The sequence below is a fragment of the Ranitomeya variabilis genome, chromosome 2, assembly GCF_051348905.1.
Source record: "Ranitomeya variabilis isolate aRanVar5 chromosome 2, aRanVar5.hap1, whole genome shotgun sequence".
Classification (NCBI taxonomy): Eukaryota; Metazoa; Chordata; class Amphibia; order Anura; family Dendrobatidae; genus Ranitomeya; species Ranitomeya variabilis.
Window position 1 is genome coordinate 358,546,684 of NC_135233.1, and position 18,820 is coordinate 358,565,503.

Consider the following 18,820-nt stretch of genomic DNA (forward strand, 5'->3'; position numbering starts at 1 on the left):
AGCGCCGCACAATGGGGGCAGCGGATGCTGTTTTTCCACGCATCCGCTGCCCCATTGTGAGGTGCGGGGAGGTGGGGGCGGAGTTCCAGCCGCACATGCGCGGTCGGAAATGGTGGACCGTCGGCACAAAAAAAGTTACATGTAACGTTTTTTGCTGCCGACGGTCCGCCACAACATGACGCAACCGTCGCACGACGGTTGCGACGTGTGTCAATACGTCGCAATGTGTCGCTAATGTTAGTCTATGGGGAAAAAACGCATCCTGCAGATGACTTTGCAGGATGCGTTTTTTCGCCAAAACGACGCATTGCGACATATGCAAAAAAACGCTAGTGTGAAAGTGGCGCTAGGGTTAGGACTAGGGTTAGGGCCAGGGTTAGGGTTGGGGTTAGGGCTAGGGCTGGGGTTAGGGTTGGGGTTAGGGTTTAAGTTAGAATTGGGGAGTTTTCACTGTTTAGGCACATCAGGGGCTCTCCAAACGCGACATGGCGTCCGATCTCAATTCCAGCCAATTCTGCTTTGAAAAACTAAAACAGTGCTCCTTCCCTTCCGAGTTCTCTTGTGCGCCCAAACAGTGGTTCCCCCCAACATATGGGGTATCAGCGTTCTCAGGACAAGTTGGACAACAAGTTTTTGGGTCCAATTTGTCCTTTTACTCTTGGGAAAATAAAAACGTGGGGGCTAAAATATCAGTTTCGTGGAAAAAAAATATTTTTTATTTTCACGGCTCTGCGTGATAAACTGTAGTGAAACACTTGTTGGTTCAAAGTTCTCACAACACATCTAGATAAGTTCCTTGGGGGGTCTAGTTTCCAATATGGGGTCACTTGTGGGGGTTTTCTACTGTTTAGGTACATCAGGGGCTCTGCAAATGCAACATGACACCTGCAGACCAATCCATCTAAGTCTGCATTTCAAATGGCGCTCCTTCCCTTCCGAGCTCTGCCGTGCGCCCAAACAGTGGTTCCCCCCAATGTATGGGGTATCAGCATACTCAGGACAAATTGGACAATAACTTTTGTGGTCCAATTTCTCCTGTTACCCTTGGAAAAAAAAATTGCAGGCTAAAACATCATTTTGTGGAAAGAAAAAATGATTTTTTAATTTTCACAGCGCTACATTCTAAACTTTAGTGAAACAATTGGGGGTTAAAAGTGCTCACCACACATCTAGATAAATTCCTTAGGGGGTCTTCTTTCCAAAATGGTGTCACTTGTGGGAGTTTCCACTGTTTAGGCACGTCAGGAGCTCTCCAAACACGACATGGGTTCCGATCTCAATTCCAGCCAATTTTGCATTGAAAAGTCAAATGGTGCTCATTCCCTTCCGCGCTCTGCCATGCGCTCAAACAGTGGTTTATCCCCATATATGAAGTATCAGCGTACTCAGGACAAATTGCACAACAGCTTTTGGGGTCCAATTTATCCTGTTACCCTTGGGAAAATAAAAAATTTGGGGCAAAAATATCATTTTTTGTGAAAATTAATTTGAATTTTTTTTTACGGCTCTACATTATAAACTTCTGTGAAGCACTTGGAGGTTCAAAGTGCTCACCACACATCTAGATTAGTTCCTTAGAGGGTCTACTTTCCAAAATGATGTCACTTGTGGGGGTTTCCACTGTTTAGGCCCATCAGGGGCTCTCGAATCGTGACATGGGTTCCGATCTCAATTCCAGCAAATCTTGCATTGAAAAGTCAAATGGCGCTCCTTCCCTTCCGAGCTCTGCCATGTGCCCAATCAATTGTTTACCCCAACATGTGGGGTATCGGCGTACTCAGGACAAATTGTGCAATGACTTTTTTGGTCCAATTTCTCCTGTTACCCTTGGTAAAATAAAATAAATTGGATCTGAAGTAAAAATTTTGTGAAAAAAAAGTTAAATGTTCAATTTTTTTTAAACAGTCCAAAAATTCCTGTGAAGCACCTGAAGGGTTAATAAACTTTTTGAATGTGGTTTTGAGTACCTTGAGGGGTGAAGTTTTTAGAATGGTGTCACTTTTGGGCATTTTCTGTCATATAGACCCCTCAAAGTCACTTCAAGTGTGGGGTGGTCCGTAAAAAAAATGGTTTTGCAATTTTTGTTCCAAAAATGAGAAATCGCTGGTCAAATTTTAACCCTTATAACTCCCTAACAAAAAAAATTATGTTTCCAAAATTGTGCTGATGTAAATCAGACATGTGGGAAATGTTGTTTATTAACTATATTATGAGATATAACTCTCTAATTTAAGGGCATAAAAACTAAACGTTTGAAAATTGCTAAATTTTCATAATTTTCGACAAATTTTTGCTTTTTTCACAAATAAATGCAAGTCATAGCGAATAAGTTTTACCACTATCATGAAGTACAATATGTCAACAGTGTCAAAATCACCAGGATCCGTTGAAGAGTTTTAGAGTTATGACCTCATAAAGTGACAGTGGTCAGAATTCTAAAAATTGGCCCTGTCACTTAGGTGAAAACAGGCTTCGGGGTGAAGGGGTTAAAAATAACTGTAAACTGTTTTTTGCTCTGAAACCTCGTTCCTCTGGTGATCCCATTCAGCAGGTTAAAATTGTCATCTCCCTGCTGCGTGGCGATCCTCAGGATTGGGCATTTTCCCTGGAATCTGGGAATCCGGCCTTGCTTAATGTAGACGCCTTTTTTCAGGCTCTGGGGTTATTATATGATGAACCAAATTCTGTGGATCATGCTGAGAAGACCTTGTTGGCCCTGTTTCAGGGTCAAGAAGCAGCAGAATTGTATTGTCAGAAATTTAGAAAATGGTCTGTGCTGACTAAATGGAATGAGGATTGTTATGAACTGGTGGTTTAGGAGAAACATGGGACGAGCTCTGGAGGAGGTGGTACCTGTACTATCCGCAGTTCCTGAGCTTAACGCAACACTAGATGTAGCCGTGGGATGTTCCTGTCACTCCCTAGACACCTCGTCACAGCCGGAGGACTAACTACCCTTAAAGATGGAAACAGGAAAGCTATCTTGCCTCAGAGAAAATTCCCAAAGGATAGCCAGCCCCCCACAAATATTGACTGTGAGCGGAGAGGGAATGACATACGCAAAATGAAACCAGGATGTAGCAAAGGAGGCCAATCTAGCTAGATAGATAGAACAGGACAGAATACTGTGCGGTCAGTATTAAAAACTAGAAAAATCCACCACAGATTTTACAAAAATCTCCACACCTGACTAAAGGTGTGGAGGGTAAATCTGCTTCCCAGAGCTTCCAGCTTAACTGAATAAATCCATACTGACAAGCTGGACAATAAAAAACATAGAATGTGCTGAACGATAAAGTCCACAATAAGTGGACAGCAAAAGAACAAGCAAGGACTTATCTTTGCTGAACTGGTCAGAGTATCAGGGAAATCCAAACAGAGATGTGAATCCAACCAGGAACCATTGACAATTGGCACTGGCTGAAGGATAGAGCCAGGCTATATAGCCGAGCCAGAATAGACGATCAGTGGAAGCAGCTGCTGACTGCTAAATCCAAGGAGCAGCCATACCACTTAAAACCACTGGAGGGAGCCCAAGAGCAGAACTCACAAAAGTGCTACTTACAACCACCGGAGGGAGCCCAAGAGCGGAATTCACAACAGAGGATGCTTTGGTGGCCATTTTCAGAAAGGGTCTTTCTAAATCGGTTAAAGATGTTATGGTGGGGTTTCCCACGCCTATTGGTCTGAGTGATTCTATGTCTCTGGCCATTCAGATTGATCGTCGCTTGCGTGAGCGCAGAACTGTGTGCACCGTGGCATTGTCCTCAGAGCTGATACCTGAGCCAATGCAGTGTGATAGGATTCTGTCTAGAGTGGAACAACGGGGATTCAGACGTCAGAATGGGTTGTGTTTTCTGTGGCGATGCTTCTCATGTCATTTCGGTCTGCCCTAAGCGTACAAAGAGTATCGCTAGTTCAGTTACCATCAGTACTGTACATCCTAAATTTCTGTTATCTGTGACCTTGATCTGCTCACTATCGTCATTTTCTGTCATGGCGTTTGTGGATTCTGGCACCGCTTTGAACTTAATGGACTTTGAATTTGCTAGACGTTGTGGTTTTCCCTTGCAGTCTTTGCAGAATCCTATTCCTTTAAGGGGCATTGATGCTACACCTTTGGCTAAAAATAAACCCCAGTTTTGGACACAGGTGACCATGTGCATGGCGCCAGCCGATCAGGAAGATTGTCGTTTTCTGGTGTTGCATAATTTGCATGATGCTATTGTGCTGGGTTTTCCATGGTTGCAGGTACATAATCCGGTGTTGGATTGGAAATCTATGTCTGTGACTAGTTGGGGTTGTCAGGGGGTTCATAATGACGTTCCTTTGATGTCAATCTCCTCTTCCCCCTCTTCTGAAATTCCAGAGTTTTTGTCTGATTTTCAGGATGTATTCGATGAGCCCAAGTCCAGTTCCCTTCCACCGCATAGGGACTGTGATTGTGCTATTGACTTGATTCCAGGCTGTAAGTTTCGTAAGGGCTGACTTTTCAACCTGTCTGTGCCTGAACATACCGCCATGTGGAGTTATGTTAAGGAGTCTTTGGAGAAAGGGCATATTCGGCCATCTTCTTCACCATTGGGTGCGGGATTTTTTTTTGTTTCCAAGAAGGATGGTTCCTTGAGACCTTGTATTGATTATCGCGTCTTGAATAAGATCACGGTCAAATTTCAATACCCTTTGCCTTTGCTTTCCCATTTGTTTGCTAGGATTAAGGGGGCTAGTTGGTTTACTAAGATTGACCTTTGAGGGCCATATAATCTTGTTCGTATTAAGCAGGGTGACGAATGGAAAACTGCGTTTAATACGCCCGAAGGCCATTTTGAATACCTTGTGATGCCATTCGGGCTCTCTAATGCTCCATCTGTTTTTCAGTCCTTCATGCATGATATCTTCCGGAATTATCTTGATAAATTCATGATTGTATATTTGGATGACATTTTGATTTTTTCCGATGATTGGGAGTCTCATGTGAAACAGGTTAGGTATATGGTATTTCAGATCTTTCGTGATAATGCTTTATTTGTGAAGGGGTCTAAGTGCCTCTTTGGAGTGCAGAAGGTTTCTTTTTTGGGCTTCATTTTTTCTCCCTCATCTATAGAGATGGATCCGGTTAAGGTTCAGGCCATTCATGATTGGATTCAGCCCACATCCGTGAAGAACCTTCAGAAATTTTTGGGCTTTGCTAATTTTTATCGCCGTTTCATCGCTAACTTCTCCAGTGTGGTTAAGCCCCTGACCGATTTGATGAAAAAAGGCGCTGATGTGACTAATTGGTCCTCTGCGGCTGTCGCTGCCTTTCAGGAGCTTAAACGCCGATTTACTTCTGCCCCGGTGTTGCGTCAGCCGGATGTTTCTCTTCCATTTCAGGTTGAGGTTGACGCTTCTGAGATTGGGGCAGGGGCCGTTTTATCTCAGAGGAATTCTGACGGTTCCTTGATGAAACCATGTGCCTTCTTTTCCCGAAAGTTTTTGCCCGCTGAACGTAATTATGATGTCGGCAATTGGGAGTTGTTGGCTATGAAGTGGGCGTTCCAGGAATGGCGACATTGGCTTGAGGGAGCCAAGCACCGTATTGTGGTCTTGACCGATCATAAAAATCTGATTTACCTCGAGTCTGCCAAACGGCTGAATCCTAGACAGGCTCGATGGTCCCTGTTTTTCTCCCGTTTTGATTTCATGGTCTCGTATCTTCTAGCTTTTGCCTTTGCCGGGCCCTAAGAGGCCTTGGACGCATATTTCTATGGATTTTATTTCAGATCTTCTGGTTTCCCAGAGGATGACGGTTATCTGGGTGGTTAGTGACAGGTTTTCTAAGATGGTTCATTTGGTGCCTTTGCCTAAGTTGCCTTCCTCTTCTGATTTGGTTCCGTTGTTTTTTCAGCATGTGGTTCGTTTGCATGGTATTCCGGAGAATATTGTGTCTGACAGAGGTTCCCAGTTTGTTTCTAGGTTTTGGCGGGCCTTTTGTGCTAGGCTGGGCATTGATTTGTCTTTTTCTTCTGCATTTCATCCTCAGACAAATGGCCAAACCGAGCGAACTAATCAGACTTTGGAAACTTATTTGATATGCTTTGTGTCTGCTGATCAGGATGATTGGGTGGCTTTCTTGCCATTGGCCGAGTTTGCCCTTAATAATCGGGCTAGTTCGGCTACCTTGGTTTCGCCCTTCGTTTGTAATTTTGGTTTTCATCCTCGTTTTTCTTCAGGGCAGGTTGAGCCTTCTGATTGTCCTGGTGTGGATTCTGTGGTTGACAGGTTGCAGCAAATTTGGGCTCATGTGGTGGACAATTTGGTGTTGTCTCAGGAGGAGGCTCAGCATTTTGCTAACCGTCGTCGGTGTGTTGGTTCCCGGCTTCGGGTTGGGGATTTGTCTGGTTGTCTTCCCGTCATGTTCCTATGAAGGTTTCTTCCCCTAAGTTCAAGCCTCGGTTTATTGGTCCTTATAGGACATCTGAGATTATCAATCCGGTGTCTTTTCATTTGGCCCTTCCGGCCTCTTTTGCCATTCATAATGTTTTCCATAGATCTTTACTGCAGAAATATGTGGTGCCTGTTCTTCCATCTGTTGATCCTCATGCCCCTGTGTTGGTTGATGGGGAGTTGGAGTATGTGGTTGAGAAGATTTTGGATTCTCATTTTTCGAGACGGAAGCTTCAGTACCTTGTCAAATGGAAGGGTTATGGCCAGGAGGATAATTCTTGGGTTTTTGCCTCTGATGTCCATGCTGCTGATTTGGTCCGTGCCTTTCATCTGGCTCATCCTCTTCGGCCTGGGGGCTCTGGTGAGGGTTCGATGACCCCTCTTCAAGGGGGGGTACTGTTGTGAATTCTGATCTTGGGCTCCCTCTGGTGGTTGTTAGTGGTAGTGCAGTTGTCTCTGGATTGTAGTCCAGGGCAGGTGTTTCTGCTGATTGCAGCTCTATTAGGTATTTAGGTGTGTAGGATCCAGCATTCCCTGCCAGTTGTTCATTGTTCATGGAGGGATTGCATCTCTGTCTGGCTCCTCATGCCCTGCTGTCAATTCACCTAAGATAAGTGTCTGTTTTTTTCTCTGTAGCACGCATGCAGTGTGCTTTTCTGTTCAGTGCAATTTATTGTGTTTTTGTCCAGCTTAGACTTTGTTTGGATTTTTCTGTCTTGCTGGTTTCTCTGGAGATGCAGGTATACATTCTATGTCTTTAGTTAGATGTAGAATATTAGTATTTCTTGCTGTGTATGTTTTTAGAGTTTTAATACTGACCGCTTAGAATTCTGTCCTATCCTTTTCTATTTAGCTAGAAGTGCTTCTTTTGCTAAATCCTGTATTTCTGCCTGCGTACGTATTTCTTCTTAAACTCACAGTCAATATTTGTGGGGGCTGCCTATCCTTTGGGGTTCTGCTCTGAGGCAAGATAGAATTCCCATTTCCAACTTTAGGGGTATTTAGTCCTCCGGCTGTGTCGAGGTGTCTAGGCCATGTTAGGAACACCCCACGGCTACTTCTAGTTGCGGTGTCAGTTTAGGATTGTGGTCAGTACAGGTACCACCTACTCCAGAGATAGTCTCATGCGGCTCCAGGGTCACCGGATCATAACAACAGTCCTTTCTTTATAGCGACTCTGTGAAGCAACAGAGATCGCTTCTACCTCCATATAGTGCCGCCGTTTACTAGCAGCAGGTTCTTTTCCTGCACGGTGACCCCATGCTGCGAACGCACCAAATAACATCTCTATATTTACTCGGTGCGTTCTGCCAGCCCTAACACGTGGTTCAAATCTCGTGCCAATTCGCGGCTGGACTGCACCTGTCGTTGATTAGCAGTGGCCAGCCAGGCGCTACCAATCAGTGAAGCGGTGTCTAAATCCACACCAATATTGCTGATTGGTCGCGGCCGGCCCGGGCACTACCAATCAGCGAAGTGTGGTTCAAATCCCGCGCCAATCAGTGAAGCCAGTGCCGGCTCCAGGTTTTGAGGGCCCCGGGCGAAAGAGTCTTAGTGGGCCCCCCTTTAACACATACCACAATTCATGATGCACAGATACAGCAGAGAAATATAGCACAGCCACGTAGCATATAACACAGCCCACATAGTATATAACACAGCTAATATAGCATATAGCACAACCACATAGCATATAACACAGCCACGCAGTATATAACACAGCCACATAGTATATTGCACAGCCCACGTAGCATACGACACAGAGCACATAGTATATAGCACAGCCACGTAGTATGTAACACAGCCATGTAGTATATAGCAAAGCCATGTAGCATATAACACAGCCATGTAGCATATAACACAGCCCACATAGCATATAGCACAGCCACATAGCATATAACACAACCACATAGTATATAACACAGCCATTTATTATATTGCATGGCCCACGTAGCATATAACACAGCCCATGTAGTATATAGCACAGCCATGTAGTATATAGCACAGCCACGTAGTATATAGCACAGTCATGTAGTATATAAAAGCCCACATAGCATATAACACAGCCCACATAGCACATAGCACAGCCACCTAGTATATAGCACAGCCACATAGTATATAGCAGAGCCACATAGTATATAGCACAGCTCACATAGTCTGTAACACAGCCCACGTAGTATATAACACAGCCCACGTAGCATATAACACAGCCCATGTAGTATATAACACAGCCCAGGTAGTATATAACACAGCCCACGTAGTATATAACACAGCCCACGTAGCATATAACACAGCCCATGTAGTATATAGCACAGCCCATGTAGTACATAGCACAGTCCATGCAGTATATAACACAGCCCACGTAGTATATAGCAGTGTGGGCACCATATCCCTGTTAAAATAATTAAAATAAAAAATAGTTATATACTCACCTTCCGGCGGCCCCCCGGATCCAGCCCAGGCCTTTAGCGATGCTCCCGCCAGGTCCTTTCCCAGTGATGCTTTGTGGCAATAACCCGTGATGATGTAGCGGTCTCACGAGACCACTACGTCATCTGGGGTCATTACTGCAAAGCATTACTGGGACCGGAGCATCGCAAGGAGCGGGAACAGCTGCCAGAGATGCAGGGAGGGTGAGAATATCACGATTTTTTTATTATTATTTTTAACATTATATCTTTTTACTATTGATGCTGCCATGGCAGCATCAATAGTAAAAAGTGAAGCGGTGTTTAAATCCCACCCCAATATCGCTGATCGGTCGCTGCCAGCCGGGCGCGACCAATCAGCGACATGGGATTTCAGTTACAGACAAACAGACGGAAATGGACCTTAGACGATTATATATATATAGATTGAGACATTTATACAATATCAAAAGAACCAACAGAATATGCCATAATGGGTATGTGCATTGTGACAATACAGCATTTAATCTTAATTACCCAGACATAAATTCAATAATGCAGGAGTCATAAACTGTAATCTTTATGCTGACTTTTCTTGCAGGTTGAATTAATATTTTTAACTTGATTAATGGTTATTTACCTTTTTTATCAGCTCCCACAGTTTATTGTACCATTATTAGTGTTGAGCGATACCGTCCGATACTTGAAAGTATCGGTATCGGAAAGTATCGGCCGATACCGGCAAAGTATCGGATCCAATCCGATACCGATAACCGATACCAATACAAGTCAATGGGACTCATGTATCGGACGGTATCCCTGATGGTTCCCAGGGTCTGAAGGAGAGGAAACTCTCCTTTAGGCCCTGGGATCCATATAAATGTGTAAAATAAAGAATTAAAATAAAAAAATAGGGATATACTCACCCTCTGACGCGCCCTGGACTTTACCGCCGTAACCGGGAGCCTTCTTTGCTTCAAATGCGCGCGTTTTCTTCATTCCTTGACGTCACGGCTTGTGATTGGTCACCTGCCGCCCATGTGGCGGCGGCGCGACCAATCACAGCAAGCCGTGACGTAATTTTAGGTCCTTCAGTATTTTAAAATTACGTTCCGGCGTTGTGATTGGTCGCGACGCGAAGCGACCAATCACAAGCCGTGACGTCACGGGAGGCAGGACAAGCGCGCATTTTAAAATGCGCGCATTTTAAAATGCGCGCTTGTCCTGCCTCCCGTTGACGTCACGGCTTGTGATTGGTCGCTTCGCGTCGCGACCAATGACAACGCCGGAACGTAATTTTAAAATACTGAAGGACCTAAAATTACGTCACGGCTTGCTGTGATTGGTCGCGCTGCGATGCGACCAATCACAAGCCGTGACGTCACGGGAGGCTGGACACGCGCGCATTTTAAAATGCGCGCTTGTCCTACCTCCCGTGACATCACGGCTTGTGATTGGTCGCTTCGCGTCGCGACCAATCACAACGCCGGAATGTAATTTTAAAATACTGAAGGACCTAAAATTACGTCACGGCTTGCTGTGATTGGTCGCGCCTCCGCCACATGGGCGGCAGGCGACCAATCACTAGCCGTGACGTCACGGAATGAAGAAAACGCGCGCATTTGAAGCGAGAAGGCTCCCGGTTACGGCGGTAAAGTCCAGGGCGCGTCAGAGGGTGAGTATATCCCTATTTTTTTATTTTAATTCTTTATTTTACACATTTTTACATTAATGTTGTTTCGATACCGATACCCGATACCACAAAAGTATCGGATCTCGGTATCGGAATTCCGATACCCGCAAGTATCGGCCGATACCCGATACTTGCGGTATCGGAATGCTCAACACTAACCGTTATATTTGCAAAACATGGATGCAAGGTCACTGAACAATGATGTTTGCTAATATGTTGATTACACATTATACCAGGCCATGCAGTTTGTTGACTTGCAATCATTGAAGGGTAAACTATAAATAATCAAATTATGCTTGTTAGGGCTAGCGGAACGCACCAAATGAATATATAGATTTTATTATGATAGATGCGTTCGCAGCACGGGGTCCACCATGAGAACCTGCTGCTAGCAAACTAAACTAAATGGCAGTGTTAGCTAACTCTGTTACTTCACAGAGCAGCCGTGAACTCAAAGCACTGTGCCCTCTTAGACTCCACAGAGGCACAGGCTAACTGCCTAAACAAGAGCAGTCAGTGGTCATGCATGCACACTAAACTCCTCGCCGGAGGTGCCAGCATTCTAGGGGCCATGCAAGCCTTAAATAGTTGCAGCACATACAGGACCTTCCAGAAAAGACCAATAAGAGGCTGCCACAGAGCGTGAGCACCTACAGGACCTTAGCTGCAGTGTCTGATCATGTGACCCCCGATCTCCACTGAGAGATCTTACTCTGGGCATGCTCAGAACGATAAAAGCAGGACTTAGTCCCAGAAGCGTCTGCTCGCCGTTGCCCAGCACTGACTTCAATTGGCAGAAGCAGGAAAAGCAGCAGTAACTCTCTGTACAGAGTCAGACTGAGCGAGACGCTGGGACCAACGTCTCCGCTGAGCAGACTCCACTGCGGCAGGAGAAGAATGGGAGACTGCAGCGGAGATGGCCCGAGATTCCCCCTGTGCAGAGACGGGAACTTGAACCCTATTTTTTTGCCACGAACCACCTTGCACCCCAAAATAGCATTCACCTCGTAATCATCCGTAGACAAACCCGATGTCAAGGCAGATGACTCGGAAAACCACGACATGTATACAGGTTTCAAGAGAGACACATGAAAGGTGTCGGTGATACCCAGTCGTGGCAGAAGGGCTAAACGATAGACCACAGGGTTAACCTGTTCGAGGACCTTGAAAGGACCCAAGTAGCGAGGTGCAAACTTAGTGGACTCAACACGCAGCCTGATGTTACGGGCGGAGAGCCACACCAAGTCGCCAGGAGCAAAGGTCAGAGCGGGGCGCCGATGTGCATCGGTGGAGGACCTCATTCTCTCCTTGGAGGCCTGAATGGCATCCTGAGTGCGGTCCCAAATATCCCATGCTTCCACAGCCCAGTCTGCCACCCTGGAGTCAGCAGAAGACACGGGCATAGGCACAGGTACCCGCGGATGCTGACCATAGTTGAGGAGGAATGGGGTTTGTCCAGTGGAGTCGGCTACCGCATTGTTCAGCGCAAACTCTGCCCATGGTAGCAAGGACGCCCAGTTATCCTGCCTGGCTGAGACAAAATGTCGCAGGTATGTGAGCAAGGTCTGATTGGCCCTCTCTACCAATCCATTCGTCTCGGGATGATATGCGGAAGAGAGATTTAACTCAATGCTGAGAAGACGGCAAAGCTCTCTGCAGAACCGAGACGCAAACTGGGGACCCCGGTCACTGACAATTTTGTCTGGCATACCATGTAGGTGGAAGATGTGCTTTTTGAGCAATGCTGCCAAGGCCCATGCCGAAGGTAACCATGGAAGCGGCACCAAATGCACCATTTTGGAAAAATGATCAGTGATAACCCAAATGATGGTACAGCCCTGAGACTTTGGCAAACCCACCACAAAGTTCATCCCGACCATCTCCCAGGGCCTGTCTGCCACTGGCAATGGATAGAGTAATTCAGCTGGCCGTTGTTGAGGAGACTTATTTTTGGCGCAGGAGACACACGCCTGAATATAATCCCTGACATCACGGACCATATATGGCCATCAGTACGTCCTCGCCAACAGCTCAGATGTCCTTTTTGTCCCAAAATGTCCATCCACCCTGGACGAATGAGCCCACGAGAGAACCTCCGGTCGCAAACTGGATGGTACGAAAGTCTTGCCCGGAGGCTCAGACACTAGCGAAACCGGAGCTACGGTTCTCAGACTCTCCGTGGGGACAATAAGCCGAGGCTCCTCTTCCTCCTCTACAGATGACAAAACGGAGCGAGAGAGAGCTTCGGCATGAATGCTCTTCTCCCTCAAAAGAAAATGGAGGGTGAAATGGAACCGGGAGAAGAACAAGGACCATCTAGCCTGGCGAGAATTTAACCGCTGGGCTGTCTGCAGGTACACCAAATTTTTATGGTCTGTGAAGACTTGGAAAGGAAAACGAGATCCCTCCCAGAGATGTCTCCACTCCGAGAAAGCCAACTTCATGGCCAGCAACTCCCTGTCCCCGATGGAATAATTCCTCTCTGCTGGTGGGAAGGTCTTAGAAAAGTTGAAGCAAGGATGCTTCCAACCCTGAGCATCTTTTTAGAAGAGGACTGCTCCAGCACCAACAGATGAGGCATCCACCTCCATGATAAATGGTTTGTCTACATCGGGGCGATGTAGGATGGGAGCGCTAGCGAAGTGTGACTTTATGGAATTAAAGGCCTTGGAGACCTCCTCAGACCACAATTTGGGATTTGCTCCCTTCTCGGTAAGGGCAACCAAGGGAGCTACCAAAGTTGAGAAGTGTGGAATGAACTGTCGATAGTAGGTAATGAACCCCATAAAGCGCTGCACTGCTTTAAGAGAATGGGGTTCCTGCCAGTCCATCACAGCCTGTAGCTTGGCAGGATCCATAGCCAAACCCTGGGCAGAGATGATATAACCAAGAAATGGCAAGGACTCCTGCTCAAACACACACTTCTCCAACTTAGCGTAGAGGGAGTTTGCCCGTAAGAGGTCAAAGACTTTGCGAACATCTCTCCGATGGGAGTCAATATCTGGAGAGTAGATGAGAATATCATCCAGATAGACTACGACCGAGGTGGTGAGCATATCCCGGAAGATGTCGTTCACAAAGTCTTGGAAAACAGCTGGGGCATTACAGAGCCCGAAGGGCATCACCAGATACTCATAGTGCCCATCCCTGGTGTTAAAAGCCGTCTTCCATTCGTCCCCCTCACGGATGCGAATCAGGTTGAAAGCACCCCGCAGATCTAATTTTGTAAATACCCTTGCTCTCCATAGCCTATTAGAAAGCTCAGATATCAGGGGTAATGGGTACTTGTTCTTAACGGTGATGGCGTTAAGACCCCTGTAATCTATACATGGACGCAGTTCTCCATTCTTCTTCTGAACAAAGAAGAACCCAGCCCCAGCAGGCGACACTGACTTCCTGATGAACCCTCTTGCCAGATTCTCTTGGATGTACTGAGACATAGCCTCCATCTCCGGGAGAGATAACGGATAAATTTGACCCCGGGGAGGCTCAGCACCAGGCAAGAGGTCAATAGGACAGTCATAGGGGCAGTGAGGCGGAAGGGTCTCCGCCGCCTTTTTGGAGAACACATCCGCATGAGACCAGTATTGTTTGGGGAGAGAGGATAGATCTGCGGGTACCTCTGTAGTAGCAACCTGAAAGCACTCCCTTTGACACCTACCCTCACAAGACTCACCCCATCCCAAAATTCTGCCTGAGGACCACTCGATATGTGGAGAGTGGTACCGTAACCAAGGTATTCCCAACAGGACCTCATCAATTCCCTCAGGTATGACGAGCAGAGATATTGTCTCCTGATGGGATGGCAACATGGACAGAGTAAAAGGAATGGTCTGGTGAGTTATCTGTGAGGGCAGTGTCGATCCATTCACCACTCGTACCGTAACTGGTTGCGTAACCAGGGGTATTGCGTGATGTTGGGCGAAGGCGGAAGACATAAAATTGCCCTCCGCCCCAGAGTCCACGCAGAGCTCTACTGAGTGGAAAGATGATCCAATAATAATTGTCCCCTTAAAGGACAATTTTGAGGCAAACGTCGCCGTATCTAGTGTACCTCCACCGACTACCACTAGAGGCTGACGTCTCCTCGACCGCTGGGAACATCTGGTGGAAAGATGTCCAGACTGCTGGCAAACATGACAGACCTTGGGTGACCAAGCGGTCTGGGACTTAGAACCCGCTCGAGACACCTCCCTGGACTCATGTGACTCAGGAAACTGGACCGGAGATTCCAGAGGTTTGGCGAAGGTGGGAGCCAGCCGAAATCTCTCCCTACACTGGGCTCGCTCTAACCTCCGCTCGTTAAAACGGAGGTCAATACGGGTAGAGACAGATATTAACTACTCCAGTGTGGCTGGAATCTCCCTAGTGGCCAGAGCGTCCTTAACGTGATCAGCCAGCCCCCTCCAAAATATGGGGATAAGGGCTTTATCCAACCACTCCAGCTCTGAAGCTAAAGTTCGGAAACGGATGGCAAATTGGCTGACCAAGGACTCACCCTGAGTTAATGCCAGCAGTTGGAGCACCATATCATGGGTGACTTGAGGTCCTAGGAAGACCTGTTTCAGAGTGCTCAGAAACAACGGAGCACTCTGCACCACACGATCGTCACACTCCCACAGCCCTTTGCAACGCCCTGTCCGACAAGAGGGACACAATAAATCCCACCTTAGCCCGCTGTGTAGGAAAACGTGCAGCCAGTAGCTCGAGGTGAATAGAGCACTGACACAAATCCCCTACAAGATCTGCTTTCTCCAAAAAAATTTTCTGGCAGCGGGAGGCGCGAAAATGTCGGAACAGGGGTGGCAATGGACAAGGTTGCTGCAGCCACGCTAGCAGCCTGTATAGCAACTGTGGAAATATCCACAGCTGAGGTCGAGCTCTTGAGAGCCACCAACCTACCCTCCAGCTGCTGTATATACCGCAAAGATTGCTGTATGTCCGCCATTTACTAGCCAGACCCTGGCGCTAGTATTATGTTAGGGCTAGAGGAACGCACCAAATGAATATATAGATTTTATTATGATGGATGCGTTCGCAGCCACCGTGCAGGAGAACCTGCTGCTATTAAATAGCGGAACTAAATGGTGGTGTTAGCTAACTCTGTTACTTCACAGAGCAGCCGTGAACTCAAAGCACTGCGCCCTGTTAGACTCCACAGAGGCACAGGCTAACTGCCTAAACAAGAGCAGTCAGTGGTCATGCATGCACACGAAACTCCTCGCCGGAGATGCCAGCATTCTAGGGGCTTATTAACGCCAGGTCCCTGAATACCCAAGCATACAAACTCCTCGCCGGAGGTGCCAGCATTCTAGGGGCTTATTTCAGCCGGGTCCCTGAACACACTCATACAAGACCACACTGGCGCAAAGTACATAAATAAAGGGCAATACTAGCGCATGGCCGTGCGGCTATGCGAGCCTTAAATAGTTGCAGTACGTACAGGACATTCCAGAAAGGACCAATGAGAAGCTGCCACAGAGTGTGAGCACCAACAGGACCTTAGCTGCAGTGTCTGATCATGTGACCCCCGATCTCCACTGAGAGATCTTACTCTGGGCATGCTCAGAACGAGAAAAGCAGGACTTAGTCCCAGAAGCGTCTGCTCGCCGCTGCCCAGCACTGACTTCAATGGCAGAAGCAGGAAAGGCAGCAGTAACTCTCTGTACAGAGTCAGACTGAGCGAGACGCTGGGACCGACGTCTCCGCTGAGCAGACTCCACTGCGGCAGGAGAAGAATGGGAGACCGCAGTGGAGATGGCCCGAGATTCCCCCTGTGCAGAGATGGGAACTCGAACTCTAACAATGCGTGCTAACCTCATTACCACTTCAACTTGAACTGTGGATGATGGTATTAAGGATGATAGTTGTGAACTATAAAAAGGGGATATGCCTGTGTTATAAAACATCCAAGCGATTCAAAGAACCAGAGACTCTCTACAAAACCACACCGAGGAACACTCTACAAGACAGCAGCCATGACATTATGGCCCAATCACAAGGGACACAGATTTGACATTCTACAGGATGCCAGCTTAGGGGACCATGGCTCAGACTGAAAGAATACACATTTGCTCCATTGACCATCACTGAATCCATGGATACGTTTGGACCCACCGTCACCTGATTCCATGGAAATGTTCAGAGAAGCCAGGTTGTGATCCTCCCTCCTACATGGCGTTGTACCTCAATGAACTGTCAGCTTCCTAAGCTTGTTTTTACGTCATTGCCTCCTCTCTGTTCCTGCCACAGGTGGGATAGTTGGCCCTGGAAGCTCTGAAATCACAGTTGTTTTTTTCCCTGTGAGTCAACTGAACGGTGAGTCTCTTTAATTTTGCAACATCTTGGGTATTTTGCTGGGACTGTTCTATGTGTTATTTGTCTGTTTTGTGGTTCAATAAAGTATTACCACACTGTTTTACTCTCACCCTGTGTTGTCTGAGTAGAATTATGCCCACGGTAAAAGGAGAGCGGGCATTCGTTGGGATCATACCTGGTCCATGTGGTTTTGACTAGCGGACTACAGCACTCGCTGACCCCCCGTGTATCCATATGTATGATAGATGCAAGTTCCACTTCCAGACTCCTACTGTACCTTTTAGGAGACTGGTGGGTTCTTCCCTCTTAATCAGTACTCCAGAGGGGAGAAGACCCTGCATGTGACTTTCTCCATTATAGACTGCCAGTTTAATATCATTGTTATACAACAGATTGGCAACTACCATTATCTGAAATGGAGAGAGCCAGATTCATAGGCAGCTAATTCTAACCAATATACACCTTTATAAATTGACAATTAGTGGTTAAGGGATGCCATATATATGGGGGTCACAGATGGCTATAAAATACATAATTTGTACTTACTCATCCCTGCTCCCAAGCTGCTCCTCTTTGCTCTGATTTGACAGAAAACTATGCAGCCATATTGTTGGAGACCATCAGCAACGGCACCACAGACCACATTTTTCTCCCAGGCTGTGTTTTGTAGCTTATTAAATACATCCTTATGCTTCCAATTCCATAGAAATATTTTTTGTGGATTTAAATAACATTCTTGAGATTAAATTTCTTATGTTGTTTCATCACAAGCCATTTTATGCAAAAAGCATTGCAGACGGAGGCACAATATGGCGTCACACAGAGAGAAGGTTGAGGTTCGTGGTGCTGAAGCTGTCAGTACTTTGACAGCTCAGTGACCAGTCTAGTGCAGGGGTGTGCTGAGCTGTGGGCATTTAGATTGACAGCTTGGCTGTCCAGTCTGAGACTGGGAGCTGCTGGTTGTCTCTAGGTGTTCATTGTCCTAGGTGATTGTCCAGCTACTTAGCTTTGCTGTTAGTACCAGACCTCTGCCAAGCGTAGTTTTATCTAAGTGTGGTTGTTTTTTTCTGTGCTAGATGATCTTTCGTTGCCTAACCTTGGACCTTGCTATGACCATCCGTCTGTTTAACCCTTGTGTTCTGTGTTATGATCCGGTGACCTTGGAGCAGCATGAGACTTTCTCAGGGGTAGGTGGAATCTGTACTGACCGCAAACCCTAAACTGACACCGCAACTAGAAGTAGCCGTGGGGTGTACCTAACATATCCTAGACACCTCGACACAGCCGGAGGACTAAATACCCCTATAGATGGAAATGGGAATTCTATCTTGCCTCAGAGCAGAACCCCAAAGGATAGGCAGCCCCCACAAATATTGACTGTGAGTATTAGAGGAAAGACACACGCAGGCAGAAATCAGGATTTAGCAAAAGAGGCCACGCTAGCTAAATAGGAAAGGATAGGACAGAATACTAAGCGGTCAGTATTAAAACCCTAAAAATATCCACAGCAGATAATACAAAAATTCCACCATCTAACTAAAGACATGGAATGTATATCTGCATCTCCTGAGAATCCAACTTGACTGAACAAATCCAAACACAGTCTAAGCTGGACAAGAAAAAACAATAAATAGCACTGAATTGTAAAGAACACAGCATGTGTGCTGTAGAAACAAAACCAGACACTTATCTTTGCTGAAGGCAGCAGGGCAGGAGGAACCAGACAGAGATGTAAACCCTCCAAGAACAATGGACAACTGGCAAGGGCTAATGAATCCTGCACACCTAAATACCCCAGTCAGAGCTGAAATCAGCATGGACACCTGCCCAGGATTGCAACCCAGGGACAACTGTATTACCACCAACAACCACCGGAGGGAACCCAAGAGCAGAATTCACAACAGTTCTGATCTCCTATCTTCTTGGTATTTTGACCTTGGTCCGTTACCTGACTATGCTTTTATCTCTTCCCTCT

General features: G+C 46.6%; 1 pseudogene across 1 annotated transcript in view; it reads right to left on the bottom strand.

Annotated features, from left to right (window-relative positions):
* The window catches only part of LOC143803759 (cytochrome P450 2A6-like), a 143,358-nt pseudogene that overhangs the window by 94,649 nt on the left and 29,889 nt on the right, over positions 1-18,820 (bottom strand). The gene's annotated exons all lie outside the window — the stretch shown is intronic.